Genomic DNA, 16,632 nt, shown 5'->3' with positions numbered 1-16,632 from the left:
GGCTCGAACTCACGGACCGCGAGATCGTGACCTGGCTGAAGTCGGAGGCTTAACCGACTGCGCCACCCAGTCGCCCCATGAATTTTGTATTTTTAAATTGTTTACACTTTGAATATTTGTTTGGCTTTTTGCATATTTTATCCATTTTCCTTGCTCACAACCTTTTTTGCATCTCAGATCTACCTTTCTAGAATCATTTGCTTTCTTCCTAAAGCACATTCTTTAAATCTTTAGATAGGAATCACTGTGAGTAGACTCTCTCACCTTTGTGTATGTCTCTCTCTCTTGAAAAATGACATGAGAGTATATAATCAATACGTGTAATTTAAAGTATAGTATCAAACTAACACCCACCCAGTTTAAGCTTTCCTAGTTTCTTTTTTTTGTTGTTAAGTTTTCATTTAAATTCCAGTTAATATACTGTGTTTTATCAGTTTCAGGTGTAAAATATAATGATTCAATACTTCCATACAACACCTGATGCTCATCGTGACAAGTGGACTCCTGAATCCCCATCACCTGTGTCACCTATTCCCCACCCCCTGCCCCACCCACCTCTTTTTTTTGTATCCATCAGTTACTTCTCTACAGTTGAGTCTCTTTCTTCATTTCTCTCTATTTCCCCTTTGTTCATTTGTTGTTTCTTAAATCCCACATATGAGTGAAATCATATGGTATTTGTCTTTCTCTGACTGACTTATTTCACTCAGCATAATACTCTCCAGCTCCATCAATGTCGTTGCAAATGGCAAGTTTTCATTCTTTTTTATGGCTAATATTCCATTGTATATTTATATACACCACATCTTCTTTTTCCATACATTAGTCGATGGACACTTGGTTTGTCTCCATAATTTTGTTATTGTAGACAATGCTGCTATAGACATCAGGGTGCATGTGTCCCTTTGGATTAGCATTTTTGTATTTTTAGGTAATTACCTAGTAGTGCAATTGCTGGGTGGTAGAGTAGTTCTATTTTTAACTTTTTTAGGAAACTTCATGCTATTTCCCAGAGTGGCTGCACCAGTTTGCATTCCCACCAACAGTGAAAGAGGGTTAGCCTTTCCCCACATCCTCACCAACATCTGTTGTTTCTTTAGTTGTTGGTTTTAGCCATTCTGACAGGTGTGAGGTGCTATGTCATTGCCCAGTTTGTCTGAAAATATCTATATTTTTCCCTTTTCTTGAACGATTTTTTTATTGAGTATACAATTCTAGGTTGACCAATATCTTCTCACTTAAAAAAAAAACAGGGTAGTTAACATACAGCATTATATTAATTTCAGGTGTATAACAGTGATTCAACAGTTCCATATATTACTCTGCTTATCAAGGTATATCTTCTCACTTTGAAGGCATCGCACTTGTTTCTTTCTTCCATTATTTTTTAAAAGAAACTGACTCTCTAAATTTTATTTCTTTGTAGGGAACGTGCTTTTCTTTTCTGGCTGCTTTTAAGATCTTTCCTTCTGTACTTACTAAAATATGTCTAGATGCTAGGAATTTATTGCACTTCATAAAATTTGATCAATTTTGGAAAATTATAACCATTATCTCTCACATATCTCGTCTCCACATCACTTGGTTTTCTTCTGAAACTGACATGTGTACTGGAACTTCTCATTCGACCACCCACATTCCTTAACCTCTCTTTTATAATTTTCATCCTGCTCTTTGAATTGTATTTTATATAATTTCTTTGTATCTGACTCTTCAGCTGTGTCTAATTGGCTGTTTAATCTATTCATTAGATTTCAGGTTATTTTTCAAATTTGCCTGATAAACATTAATAGTCTTATTCCTTTGTCATTCCAGTATCCTTTTGGTTTTTTAAAAATAATATTAAACAAATTCATTTCCTATTCCATATACATTAATGTAAACATTTTGCCATTTTTATAGGTTTTATTCTAGTGATGTCTGATCCTACTTTGTCTTACAGTTTGTGAAATCAAGCCCCATGTTGGGCTCTGTGCTGACAGTGCAGAGCCTGCTTGGGATTCTCTCTCTCTCTCTATCTCTCTCTCTCTCTCTCCTTCCCTCTCTCTGCCCCTCCCCTGCTCATGCTTGCTCACTCTCGTGCTCTCAAAATAAATAAATAAACAAAAAAAAGATCTCTTTACCTGAAGTGCACATCTACCTGGTTAACCTTACCACTTGTAGGGCAGGAGGCCAGAACAGAAAGAGAGTATGGAAGTGTCGTCACGTGGATTGTCTGGTGTCCCTGCCACACAGAGTCAGAAACATGGTGCCAGTCATGACTAAGCTGAGGAGCGAAAGCACAGGCAGGAGGACCAGTTGCACTTGAGTTCCACCAGGTTGGTTAAAGAGAGAAAATACAGGTAAGATTCTGGGGACATAGTGACCTAGCCTACTAGTGAAATGGGCCTAATGAAGATCAATATATGCCCAAATGGGTTAGTCCATATTCTTCCCCTGGGGAGAAGCAAATGAGGAGTGAGGGGGAGTGGGGAGAAGCCAAGGGTCAACAGAAGTCCCCTCTGGAAAGTGACCTATGGAAGACATTTTGGTTTCCCACATCCCAGTCTCTTGTCTCACCCCTGATTCCAGCTGCAGCTCTGGTGGCTTATTCTGTGTGAGTTCAGCCACCTTGCTGACATTGTTGCATTGGACACGGGTGTGTCTAGCTTTCTGCTTTGGGCCTTGTCTGAAGCGTCAGGAAGCTGTTCAGCCTTCCAACGAGATGATAACACCCAGGGCACCTGGGTGGCTGAGTCGGTTAAGCATCCAACTCTTGATCCCAGCTCAGGTCTTGGTCTCAGGGTCATGAGTTCAAGACCCACATAGGGCTGGTAACACTCAATCCACAGGGAGGTGCCACTGGCAGGGAATCTGGCTGTTCCTTTAGGAAACTATCAGCAATGGTGTCTTTGGGCCTTTTTTCCTGGGCTGTTAATATTCCCTGCAGACTGTCTTCTCTTCTCCCATCTGGTAGCTGATGTAGGAAGAAGACAAAGTTCTCCATATTGAATACATGTTTATGTAATTTTCTGTTTGCAATTGGGGAATCAGCCACAGCAATTAAAAAATCTTCCACGTCCTCAACAACGTTCACAAAAACCATCCATGGCCAGAACAGTTATTGAGAATTTTCCAGGTGGGAGTTACAGCGTTAGTCTCTGTGTTTTTGTATGTAACACCAAGATATGGGTCCTTATTCTGCATGGCTGGCTATTTATTTTGAGCTTAGCTCATCCTCTGAAAAAATGCAGCACATTTATTACAATCACAGTGTAGGGAATAGTAGTTTAAATTCAACCCAGATATATGTGAAAACAGGTTAGTATCATTTCTCTAGCATCAAAATTAATTGTCAACTGTGCTGATGTTTAAAAAGCTTTTTTATAATAAAAAAAGACCTGGGTGGTCTTTTATAATAAAAAAAGCCTGGGTGGCTTGGTCGGTTAAACAGCTGACTTCAGCTGAGGTCATGATCTCGCAGTTTGTGGGTTCAAGCCCCGTGTCAGGGTCTGTGCTGACAGCTCAGAGCCTGGAGCCTGCTTCAGATTCTGTATCTCCCTCTCTCTCTGTCCCTTCCCCACTCATGCTCTATCTCTCTCTGTTTCCAAAATAAATAAACATTTTTAAAAAATAAAAAATAAGTAAAAACTTTTATTTTGAAAAAATTCAAGTATTCAAAAAATAGCAGAATGAATTTGCATGTATCCACTTGAATCCATCCATCAGTTAACATTTGCCACATTTGTTTCCCTTCTCCATCTCTGTATCTCTGCTTCTCTGTCTCTCTTCTCTCTCTGTATATATGTCTGAATGTGTGTATGAATACACACACACACACACACACACACACACACACACACACACACACATTTGATGAATGGTTTGAGAGTAAGATGCTGACATCACCTTTATTCCTAAATATTCCTGCATGCATCTGCACAGAGAAGTGTATTCTCTTACATAACCACAGTACAATGATAAAAATCGGGAAATTTAACATTGGCACATGTTATTATTCAACACAGAGCACATATTTAAATTTTGCTAAGTGCCTTAATGTCTTTAACAGCAATATTTCTCCCCATCCATAATCTATTATAGGATCAGGTATTTTATTTAATTGTTATATCTTTTAGTCCCCTTTAATCTGGAAAAGGTTTTTGTTGTTGTTGTTTTTGTTTGTTTTGGTCTCTCATGATATTGATATTTTTGAAGAGTACAAGCCAATTTTTTTAATGCAATATGCTGACAAAAAAATAACTTAAAATAGCTGATCTCAGAATGGGTAGTGCTTCAAATCTGCAGACACAATAGCAGTTTCTTTAGATTGTCAGTTTGTGGCTTGAATTTTCAAAAGTTCCTCATTCTTTGCCTTCAAAGTACTCTGTACTATATGGGTATATATATATATATATATATATATATATATATATATATATAGTTCAATTAGGAGAAAATAATGAACTTAGGGCTTTGAGACATTCCCTGACATAATTGAGGTCAATCCTGTGGTGCCACAGAGGTGTGGTTAGGAATCAATGGTCTATCGTGAAACAGACCATACAGATTTTAACATGTTTGGCAGATCAATTATCTCAATGACTTATCCTAAGAAGCCATACATCTGGAAATAAAACTTAAGGTAATATATAAGATTAAAATTGTATCAAGAAAATGATTTTTTGGATCCTAAAGTCAAAACATATTTGCATACTTAGAGAATAAGATTGGCGATTCTATACAGTTGGCACGAACAATGATATATGGTAACCTACTTTTTATATGATTTCCCTTTAGAACTAAAATCCTAGTTATGATGAAGAAAAAGGATATTAATTATTTAAAAAATGTTCCAATATCCAAAACCCAGAAGGTAAGCTACATTTATATAGAGCAGTCCACCTCCCTGAGCTTTATCATTGAGTATGTTCCAGTTGAGCCAAAGCTCATTGAGGAACAGTCTACAGAAGGATTTTCCCCTTAAGGATTCTGATTTTCAGAACAAGGTGAAAGACAAACATGAGACCAAAATGGATAAGGAAGACAAAGAACTGTCAGCGGTGCTTCATCTCTGGACTCCTACAGGTTAATGGACCGGGAAGCAGGAATTGCTACAGTTGAGGGGAACAGGTAAGTTTTTTATTCTGTAAGCCTTCAAGTGTGGAATTTTCTTATTTGTTCTGTGTTCTGTGTAAGTCTAGTATACTCTGATTAGAAAGAACCAAACATCCATTCTTGTCTTTGAGTAACGTTGAGCTCCAAAGTAATTTTTCAGACACAGGTGATGTTTGCGTATTTTAAATATTTCTATCTACCCCTCAGCCCATTGTGCTTTCTGAGTTACATTATAATAATAGCATTATAATTATGTCTCATTTCAGGACATTTCTGCTTTGTTTTAAAACTATACTGATTACTCAAACTCTTCACTGAGTGCCTCAGAATTTGTTTCTGTTAATGGTACTAACTAAAGTCAGCAACTGAATTATCAAAGTGTCTGTCAGACTCAGAGAATTGGAAATAATAATTTGCACAGCATTCCAGATCAAAGGAGGGAAGGAAACTGTCATTCACAGCCACTTCTCCGGGAACATTATTATTCATTTTGGATTGAAACCATAGGAAGATGCTATATAACATCTGTTCGTAGAATGTGTCATTTAACATGAGATATTGTCATAAAAAGGAAATTACAAAGTTGTGTTTAGCTTCGGGTGTTCTTATTAATCCTTTTAACCCTTTCTTTCATTGTTGAGTTTCTACATTAGGAAGAAAACATAGGTAATTTTGAATTCTTGATTTAAATGAAAAATAGTGAAACCATTCACAACAATTTAACATTTTTTATGTGACACATGTGGAGACAGTGCACTCGAATAAATGACTGTGGTCACATAAATGAGTGATTCATTTGATTACCTCATTCCTGTCCTTTTTATAATCGTAATAGAATTATAGAAACTGAAATGTGACTTCTATCTATCCAGTGGGTTTAAAGCCTTTGAGTGAACTAAAAAACAAGTCACCTATAAAATATTTTTGGTTTGTCTGTTTGAATAAAAGGATAAAAAAAGGGAGGAACTTAAAATTGCCTCTTTTTTTTTTTTTTTTGAGAGATTGGGAGATGAAACTCAAACATTGAAGGGTTTTGGATACCTTACAAAGACAACATCAATAACAGAAACTCCACAGCCTGCCTCTATTTTCCATTAAATGTTCTTATTTTTGGAGAACTTTTCTTCCTGTTATAGCAGCAGCATATAGCTTAGAATAAGCTTTTCCATGAGGTCTGACAACTGAAGCTTTAGGAAAGTATTCATGCACTAACCTCTTAAAACTGCTCTCCTAGGAAAGATGAGTGGTGAATTAAGAGCAGGGGAAAGAGTAGGAGGAGAGGGAGATCGTGTAAAAAGGTATTTTTCAAAACTTTTTAGTTTGAGACTCACTTTGTTTAGTTAAAATGCTTTCTTTCTAGATAATGTTTTCTAAATAACCTCTTCTCTCTTCCATTCCTGCTATATGTTACTATGTTGACAATGTTTGTACACACACACACACACACACACACACGCATACACACACACCCTGGTGAAAGAGATAGGCCAGCTGAGTATTGCATGGGGACTGTTGTGGCTGGAACCCAGTATGGAGTGATAATGGAAAATGAGGTTAGAGGTCCTACCTGAAGAATCTTTATCCCATAAGCCAGAAGTTGGCAAACTGGCAAACTACAGTCCACTGGCTAAATCCTGCCCTACTTCCTTTTTTTTTTAAGTAAAGTCTTATTGGAATGCATGTATCCCCATTTATTTACATATTGTCCATGGTTGCTTTTAGGATACAGTGGAAGGCAGAGTTGAGTAGTGGTGACAGAGACCATATGGTCTGCCAAGCCTGAAATATTTATTATCTGGCCCATTATGGAAAACATTTGCTGACCCCTGCTAAAAGCCAAAACATTAGTTCACAAAGGGTGGTCCCAAACCAGCTGATCCAGCATCACCTAGAAATTTAACTGAATGCTAATTTTCCAGCCCCATAGCAGATGTAAGGAATAAAAATACCTCAGGGTGGGGCTCAAAATCTGTCTTTTGAGAAACCCTTTGGGTAATTGTGATGCACTTGCAAGACTCTCCAGGGTCACAGCAACCCAACCAGATGTGGCTAATGGGTTGCAGGTGTGCCAAAGATATTGGTGCACAGGCCATGGCTGGCATATCATGTAGGATCACGCAAGACCACAATCTGGGGCAGGACATAATTCAAATTATGTTTTAGAACTTCATCTGAGGGGTGTCTGGGTGGCTCAGTTGGTTAAGTGTCTGACTTTGGCTCAGGTCATGATCTCACGGTTCGTGAGTTCAAGCCCCGTGTCCAGCTCTGTGCTGACAGCTCAGGGCCTGGAGCCTGCTTCAGATTCTGTGTCTCCCTCTCTCTCTGCCCCTCCCCTGCTCATGTTCTGTCTCTTTATCTCTCTCAAAAATAAAATAAAAATTAAAAAATTCATCTGAGTAGATAGATGATGATTTCCATACATCATCTCAGAGATTTTTCCTATCAATGAATTTCTTGTCAATCTCAGAGATTATTTTATAATAACAAAAAGGAGCACCTGGGTGTCTCAGTCGGTTAAGCATCTGATTCTTGGTTTCTGCTCAGGTCATCTCACCATTAGTGAGTTAGTGCCCCACATCTGGCTCCACAATGTGGAGCCTGCTTGGGTCCCTCTCTCCCTCTCTCTCTCTCCATCTCTCTCTCTCTTTCTGCCCCTCCCCCACTTGCTTTCTCTGTCTCTCTCAAAATAAATAAATAAAAACAAAAAATTTAAAAAAAGAAAGTTATTGTTATAATAACAAAAAGAACATTTTGATAATACTTTATAGTTTACACAGTAGTCGAGAATGATCTTAAAAGTCATTTCCAGATTGAAAGTGTTACTTGAGAATGCACAAAACTTCTGGATAGAGGGCATGTATCTATGTGTACTGTGTTTGTGTGTATTTAACATCTTTTCTTCAAGAAAAATAATTATCTTTGAGGTGGATTCAGTAGAGGGATATATAAATTTATTTTTTAAAATATCCCTAATGCCCTGTTGTATCAAGCTTTAAACAGATATTATCCTCTATGAAAATCTAGATTGGATCAGTTAGGCAGGGGATCATTCTGAGGATATTCAATAAGTAACTTACTTGAAATGTTAATCTCCCTGCTTGCACCTATGTAAGATTCCACTGACAACAACCCATTGCAAGTCATGATTTTAGGATATTTCTCTTGCTTTCAGCAAGGCATGCCTGTAGGCTAGCCCACTCATAACTGGCAAGTGCATGCTTAAATGTCAACTAGCGAGTAATAAACAGTGGCTGACTGCCCATCCATCATAAAGATAAGAAATGTTGACTTTTAGTGGTTTTTAGATGAGGGCCGAAACAGAATACTGGCCTTGAAATTGGGCCTGTAGCCTGTTGATGCTAGGTCTTCGGATTCCTTTCTGCAAATTTCTGCCCTGGAATTTAGACTGGTTCCAGAATGCCCAGAACTATCTCAGATCAGTTGGATCCAGGATGCTTTGAAAGTCCCCTGTGGTTTTTGTCTATTTAGGGATTTCTGCCACACGCAGAGTCCTGCCCAATGGGTTGCTGTGGTTCTTATTGGTCCAGTTTGGTCTCAGACAATATTTGGACTGGCATGCCTGGCTAATCCTGTCTTTGCCCACCAAATACACGCATCCACACACATACCATGGAAGCACTTGGACATTTGCACCCCCAAAGCCTGTCAGGATGTGAGATAGTGCTGTAGGCCCTCCATGGGATAAATTGATCAGACCCACTTTGAATCATTGCATGGTTAGGCCAAGATCAAAAATGGAGTTTGACCCCATCCCCTGGCTCAAAATAATTCCCACCACTGTGAGGGGCTTTTTTTGTACATGCACGTGTGCTCCAGCTGGCATGCATCTTGTTGGGCTTGGGGGTATATGCACTACCAAAGAGTCTGCTATAGGGAGGCAGAAAGAGGCCCACACTGGCTCTGTGCAGGTATTTCTGGGATCCTGGGTACCCACAGTATCGTCTAAAAGTGTGGGCTTTTAGAAGAGATGTGGGCTCTGGGTGAGTCTGTCCCCTTGGCCTAGACTTCTTGCTTCATGGGGAGCAGAACAACAAGAGGACTAACAGACTTGCTGAAGCAGGGGTCTGGACAGAGGCCTGAGATGATCAAGTCTACATGTGGCTCTAGATAGGCCTCTTCAACCTTCTCACCTTGACATCGGCAGGCAGATCATTCTTTGTTAGGGGGACTGTCCTGTGCATTATGAAGTATGTGGCAGCATCCCAGGCCTCTACCCACTAGAAGCCAGTAGCACCCCAACTGTGACACCAAAAATGTCTCCAGACAATTTCTGGTAGATGTGGCCAAATGTCTCTGGAGGACAGAATCATCCTTGGTTGAGAACCACTGTTCTACACCAAATACCACTGAGTCCCAGCACATGGGGGTCTTCCCTGATCAACTCAAAACCAGATTCTCCTTCACTGGGCTTTTAAAACAAGAATGAAATGCAACATGAGGCAGCCCCTTTACATCACAGCCTGTGTTATCGGTGTGCATGATGGCGCTTCCCAGCCTTGCGAGACTTGCTCATGATCACATTAGAAGGTAAAGTCAGAAATCTGCAGCCTCAACTTTTATCAGCCTGATATTGGGGCCAAATCCATCATGCAGATGGTTGCTATTTCAGAATCAAACATCCAAGAAAAACTGTCATCTCATGCACTGATTCTATCAAATGCATACAATGAAACTACAGACTTTGATTCCATTAACGCAGAAGAAAATCTATTTGGTGCTATAAATCCAGAGGGCAGAATGTAAATGTTCAGAATAGAAATGCTCCCTACTAAAATATGTCAAGAATAGTGCACATTACATTCACTTCCAAAGTCAATATGCGTGTAAATCTCATAGACTTGGGTCCAGTTGAAATTACATTTCTATCATTCCCCCAAATGAAATAATATAAAAGTACTTAACAAGTTACCTGCTTATTCCAAACCATCTAAATTTAGATTATTGAGTTTTGCTTGTCTTTTTGTTTTATTTTTGTGTGTGTGGACATGCATATTAAAGAAGAAATTTTGTTTCAATTAGGCAGGAAAAGTGAGGAAATTATATAGGACAGTAGTCAGCCTGTGGGCCAAATCCAGCCAGTTTTTGCTTTCTACATAAAGTTTTATTGGAACACACATGTGTTCATTTACTTACATGTTTTTTATGACTGCTTTCATAGTACAATAACCAACTTGAGTAGTTGTAACCAACTGAGACTTTATGGCCTGCAAAGTTGAAAGTATTCATCAGCTGTTTACATGAAACATTTTTTGAGCTTGAATACAGGAGATGCAGGCATGTGGGATATCTCTTCAGAGGGTTCCAAATATTTAAATTCATGCTTCAGTCACTTCAAGTCTCAGTCCCTTTCTTAGTACATTTAAATTCTTATTTCATGTTGATAAGGGTTACAGCAGTTATTTCTGATAATTTTCTGGACATGCCATAATGTGAGTGATCTAATTTCTGTTACAGCTGCTTGGGCACCAACCACTGGTTGAGGGAGAAGATGTATTTCCCAATGAATTCATCCAGGTTCTTTTTACCCTAGATGGTTGGTCACAGAGGGATCTTGGGTAAATTTACTGTTATTCTGATAAAATTATCTCAAATCTAATTACATCTCCTTTAAATGACTGAAAAAGATATTAAATGTTGAAATGGACTTTGGAATTAGCAATTCTCTTCCTCTATTTTTCTTTTAAAAATTTTTTTTGTTTTTTACATTTGTTTATTTTGGGGACAGGGCACAAGTTGGGGGAGGGCAGAGAGAGAAGGAGACACAGAATCCGAAGCAGGCTCCAGGCTCTGAGCCGTCTGCACAGAGCCCAATGCGGGACTCGAACTCACAAACCATGAGATCAGGACCTGAGCCGAAGTCGGACACTTAACCGACTGAGCCACCCAGGCTCCCCTCTTTCTCTCTTTTTCTTTAAAGCCTTCCTAATATTTGGACATTGCTCATGTTTTCTATTTAGTACCAAGAAGTACTTTCAGATGGGTTCTTCAGTGTTGCTTATATGGAGGGATGCTAGGTGGTTATTTTGAGGCCTAGCATTTGTCACTAAGATGATTGTCCTGTTATTTGGTGGAATTTTATATTCTGATTTGTCTCTCTGATTCAGGGAAAGTCAGTGGTAGAATTCCACTATGATGCCTTTTGCATTTGTGTTTGTCCCAGTTCATCTGTAATAGTTCATGAATACTATGTGTGAGAGGATCAAACTGTGGAAAAAACTTAAGAATTAAAAGAAGTCTTAGGGCGGGGCACCTGGGTGGCTCAGTTGGTTAAGCATCCAATTTTGGCTCAGGTCATGATCTCATGGTTCATGAGTTCGAGCCCTGCGTTGGGCTCTGTGCTGACAGCTCAGAGCCTGGAGCCTACTTGTGATTCTGTGTCTCCCTCTGTCTCTGCCCCTCTCCCACTCATGCTCAGTATCTCTCTCTCTGTCTCTCTCAAAAATAAATATTGAAAATTTTTCTTTAAAAAATCTTAGGGCCCCAGTCTTCTTTATAATAAATGTTATATAATACTTACATATCATAGACATATGGCTCTAGTGTACTTAATATATATACCATTATTAGTATTATAATATGTAATAAAATATTAAGTAGCTTTACTATATGTGTGTGCAGGAGGGTGTGTAAACTCTGTTTGTAGGTGTGTGAAGGTATGTGCATATCCTACAGTGCGTGAGAAGTTATAATCTACAAACAAAATTGAGGCTGAGACCTTGAAGCAGGAAACTGCCTGTCAAGGTCAGATGTTTCTTGATGTGACTGAACTTGTTTATATTGACTTTGTCATCCTTGCGTCACTTAGAAAATGCTGATTATGTAAAAGGAAACATTCGTTTCTGTGTGGGCTTTTAACTTTGAGAAGCAGATTTCTTCTTTTCTTTTACATTTTATTTTTCACTGGATTTTCTCTTTGGCTCACTCCCTAAAATATCGTTCATCGCCTCCAATCCCAAGTGTTCCTTTTCAAGTGTTCAGTGACGTCTCCCACAAAGCTTACCTTCAAGGCAGCACTGTCATCCCCTGGTTGGAGAGGACAGGCCTCAGGCCTCCTCACAAACACATTGTCCTTGGTTCTCACTTCCTTCTGTCTGTTGACTAGTTTGCTCACTCGAGCACAGACAGCTTGTCCCAGGTCACAAAGAGAGCAGCTAGACCAGCCCAAACTCACCCCCTCTTATGGAAGTTTCCTGAAACGCAAGCCGAATGTTGATGCCGTCCTGGTTGCCCTTCTGATGAAAGCACCTCCCTCAGACCTCTAGCATTACTTTGTCACCTTGCTTGTTTATCCCCTCCCCAGTTCCCAGACTGTGAGCTGCCTGTGCGGAAGAACTATGTCTTTATTATCTTCATAGTCCCCAGAGGAGTGTCTCTGGACACAGTCAGTGACAAATGAATATTTATTGAGTGAAAAAAAAATAACAAAAATTAATTTTAAGCAGTTTCTAGCAGAAAGAGAGCATAAGTAAACAGTAGATTCTGTTTCATGCCAATTTAACTGACCCAATCTCTGATACTAAAACGTAACAGAGGTTGTGGAATTTCATACCTGGGGAGGAAACTTAGGTCCTACACAGTTGAGTCATCTCAGTTGAGTGTTGAGAAGTGTGAGGCACAGAGAGGAAAGGAGAGACAAACAATTATAGGGCACCTGCTGTATGCTGGTCAGTGCTTTGCAATATCTAATCTTCATGGTAACCCTTTGCATACTCATTATTTTCTCTGAGAAGTAGGAGGGTACTATGAGAAGTCATGGTGCTTCAAGTGACAGGTTCAAGTTCACAGACACTGAGCAGAGCTGGTTCTTCCGAACTTTGAAGTCACGTTCACTTCCTCACAGCCTGTCAAGGCAGCCCCTAAGTACTATAATTTTTCATTGCCTGATATTAACTTAAAATCACATAATATCTAACTAGCCACTTATAAGAAATACAGAGATGGAGATATGTTACAAGGTATCGCAAAGAAACCATCAGCCTTATCCAGGATTGGAGAAATCGGATAGGGCAAATGACCCTGCTTCTTCAAATAAATGACATTAAGCCACCACCACCACCACCACCACAACTGGTAGGAAATTATTACAGACAGGAAGTTAAGGGGCATAGTTTCCAAATGCAACCTATAGGACCTTGGCAGCATCCTGATTCACGAACTAATTGTGAAAAGAAAGAAACATTGAGAACTCAGGAGAAATTGAACATGAATGGATACAAGATGATATTAAGAACTATTGTGGATTCTTTTTGATACGAAACTATTATTTTGATTATGTTTTAAAACTCCTGGCATGTTAGAGATTCATACTTAATTATGGGTAAAGAAATGTGATATCTTGGATTTACTTTAAAATATTCCAGATGAATTCATCTACTAATTATTTAATTAAAAGGCATGTTTTTAATAAAAACTGTAATACCCAGAGCCGTTAATTTGGTCTGACTGTCAGGTCAGATATCACTTCTCCTCCGGAGTCTGAGGCAAGATTAAAATTCCTTATATACACTTAGCATGCCTCTATGTTAAAATCAAATTTCTCTAAAATCAAAGTATATGTGGACTGATAAACTCAGGTATAGTTGAAACTTTCCACTCCTCCTCTGGGAGCAGACTGTCATAGTGAGGTCAGAATGGCTCACGTTCCTTGAAAACCCTTCAAGGTCATCTGACATCTCCAACTTGGAGACATCCCTTCAAACCAAAGCAAGGGCATCCTTGGGGTTAGAAGTGGGCAAAATCCATGGGCAAAATTACAGCTATTTTTGAGAATTTTTGAAAAGTTTTCCCTTGCATAGATGAGGAATGTGAGAACTCACAGATCATTTTACATAAGTGCTGCCTGAAACCCCTAAGAAAGCCCATCTTCCTCTTGGTACTTCTTTCAAAGAGTCAGTGGAGAAAGAAAGGGCTCCTGCTCGCCTCTGCCCACACAAGTCCTGTAGCTTCCCAGCTCTGTGTTAAAATTTAAAGAGACAGGAGTTGATGAAAGGGATACAAGAACTCCGTTGTTTGAGGGTGGTCTAGAACCTTCTCTGTCAGTGTGAAGAAAGGAAATCCCTAATTTCCATACCAAGAACAATCTTGTATTGCTCTAAATACTGGTGCTTTCTCTGTCTATCGTGTACACACAAAATACCCTGGACATTTTGTTAAAATGCAGATTTTGATTCAGCTGGTCCTGGTAGGGCCTGAGACTCTGCATTTCTAACAAGCTCCCAGAAGGTGTGCTGCTGCTGGTCCACAGACCACACCCTGAGTAGTGACCACACGGTCACTTTTATTTAAAAAAAATTTTTTTTTGTTAATGTTTATTTATTTTTGACAGAGACAGAGACAGGGACAGAATGCGAGTGGGTTGGGGCAGAGAGAGAGGGAGACACAGAAGCAGAAGCAGGCTCCAGGCTCTGAGCTGTCAGCACAGAGCCCCATGTGGGGCTTGAACTCATGAGCTGTGAGATCATGACCTGAGCTGAAGTCGGACGCTCAACCGACTGAGCCACCCAGGCGCCCCCACATGGTCACTTTTAATGGTGGGATAGAATTTTATCTTTTTCTAGGGTCCCATCTTTATTACGCAGCATTTGTGAAAACGAATCTGTTAATCCATGTGAGCGCTGTCCGAGAGTCTAACGAAGACTTAATGTTAAATAAGTGGTGACTGTTTAAAACCCAAAAAATTATGGGACGTGTGGATAGCTCAGTCGGTTAAGCATCTGACTCTCGATTTTTGCTCAGTTCATGACCTTACAGTTTGTGGGCTTGAACCCCATGTCTGTTGGCATTCTCTCTCCCTCTCTGCCCCTCCCTTATCTTTCAAAATAAATATGTAAACTTAACACAAAACAATAAATTACAAACCTTCAGAAAGGACTGGAGGAAGAAGTGGTGAATAGGGGTTGGGGACAAACGTTTCCTATGTTCTGGGCTTTTGTCATATATTTTTCTCATTTAAGTCTTCTAAAACCCCTGTGAGGTGAATGTCATTGTCCCCATTTTATAATAATAAGAAACTGAATCACAAGCTTAAAACTATCCAGAGCAAAATGTGGGAAATTCTACAGGAAAAATGACCCAGTTTCTTAAAAAAATAAATGGCTTAAAAAAAGGAGGGGGGCAGGAACTGTCTCCGATGAGAAGAAACTGGAGAGACATACCAAGTAAATGCAGTATCCAACATCTTGCCTGGTACCTGATTTAACCAAAAAGCCTTCTATAAATAGCATTTTGGGGACGTTTGGTAAAATAGACCATGGGCTGAGTATTACGTATTAAGGAATTGTTACTGATCTTGTGAGGTGTGGTAATGTTATTGCAATTATGTTATAAAATAGAATTCTTATCAGTCAGGGACTGATTGGTGAAATTATATCCTGTTTGGATTTGCTTTAAAATACTCTAGCAGAAAAAAAAAAAAAAAGTGGGGGTGGGTTGGGGAAGCAGTAGAAGAAATAAGAATGAGGGAATGTTGTAAATATTATGTTTTTAGACATTCTTTTGGAAACAATTTTAGATGTATAGAAAAGTTGGGCTATTTTTAGCATAGGGGGCCTGACTGCATATTGGCTAGCTTTCCCTAATGTTGCCATCTTATATAACCGTGGTACCATGGTCAAACCTGGAAATTAATATTGACAGAACACTAGTAACTGACCTAGAGACTTTTATTCTACTTTCTCCTCTTCTCCCCAGCGTCCACCAACTCATGTTCTTTTGCTACTCCAGGTTTCAATCCAAAGACCCCCCCGTGCATTTAATTGTCATGTCTCCTTAGTCTTCTCGAATCTATAGCCGTCCCTCCATCTGTCCAGTCCTTCATGCCCTTGACACTTGTGAAGAGTACTGATGAGTTATTTTGTAGCATGTTTTCCAATTTAGGTTTGCCTAATGTTTCCTCATGGTTAGATTGAGGTTATGTTGATAATTATTGAAGCTGGGTGATATATACTACTTTGGGATATGTTTGAAAGTTTCTGTAGGAGTAAAGTTTTTTTTTTTTTTTTTTACAACAGAGAATAAGGTTACATAACTTCTTTATATTATCTTAGTTATTAGATGAACAGATCTGGGATTAGAACCCAGATTAGTTTGACTAAAAAATATGTCACCTTCACATTACAGAGCATGATACAAAGCAAAGGATATTTGGTTGTTAAGGTTGTATTCATGGGTGAGCCCTGCAAAAGAATTTTTACTGCCCTGAAAATAATTAATCAAGCCATAGGTAATAGGTACATACTAATAATGGATATAGTAGGTCAAGATTGAATTGTCTTGCAGGATGTCTCATTATGTATGAGAAACTAAAACCCACACACGTTAGCTAAAATAAATATTGACTATATGGTAAAGAGGTGGGACATGGAATTGAAAATCAGGAAAATAACAGGCTTCCCATGCAACAAGAATTGGGGAAAAACAAAAGTATAGACATTTACTCTGTCTCTATGTGTCCCTCTATTTATCTGTAGGTCTCTCTGGAGACGGATCAGGAGAGGGTGGGGTCAGGCTAACTTA

The sequence above is a fragment of the Panthera leo genome, chromosome A3, assembly GCF_018350215.1.
Source record: "Panthera leo isolate Ple1 chromosome A3, P.leo_Ple1_pat1.1, whole genome shotgun sequence".
Taxonomy (NCBI): Eukaryota; Metazoa; Chordata; class Mammalia; order Carnivora; family Felidae; genus Panthera; species Panthera leo.
The sequence above is the reverse complement of the archived record's forward strand: the minus strand, read 5'-3'. Positions refer to the sequence as shown.